This window comes from Orcinus orca, chromosome X (genome assembly GCF_937001465.1).
Source record: "Orcinus orca chromosome X, mOrcOrc1.1, whole genome shotgun sequence".
Classification (NCBI taxonomy): Eukaryota; Metazoa; Chordata; class Mammalia; order Artiodactyla; family Delphinidae; genus Orcinus; species Orcinus orca.
The window spans coordinates 27,029,814-27,030,414 of record NC_064580.1 but is presented as its reverse complement, the minus strand read 5'-3'; positions in this window follow the sequence as shown (position 1 = coordinate 27,030,414).

The window sequence follows — 601 nt, the reverse complement described above, 5'->3', positions numbered from 1 at the left end:
TCTTGCTCCTACTGATAATGAGAATGCTGTTCAAGTTTCCCTGTTAACTATGATGTTTACTATAAGTTTCTGGTAGGTACTTGTTCTCAAGTTAAGAAATTCATATTCTTAGAATTATTAAGAGTTTTTATTAGGAAAAGTTTTTGAATTTTGTCAAAATAATTTAGCATCTAATAGAAGTAATATGACTTTCTCTCTATTCTGTTAATGTGATTAATTATATTTTTGGTTCTTAATATAAATTATCCTTGCATTCCTGGAATGAATCCTTGGATCTAATATTCTTTCACTCTAGTATTTTTTGTTGTTGTTGAAGTTTTATTTAAGACGTCTACATTTACTTTTGTAAGTGAAATTGGCTTATAAGGTCTCATAAGATTTGAGTATCAGGGTTATGCTAGCCTAGAATGTACTGGGAAGCTTTTCATCATTTTCTATGCTCTAAAATTTTGAAGTAGAAAAAATATTTTCTGTTCTTGATGAGATTGGTAGACCTGACTCATGAAACTAATTGGGCCTGTTACCTTTACAAGGGTGGGTATTTTTATCACTTTCTTAATATTTTATAGCTATGTACCCTTTCAGTCTATCTTTGTCTTCT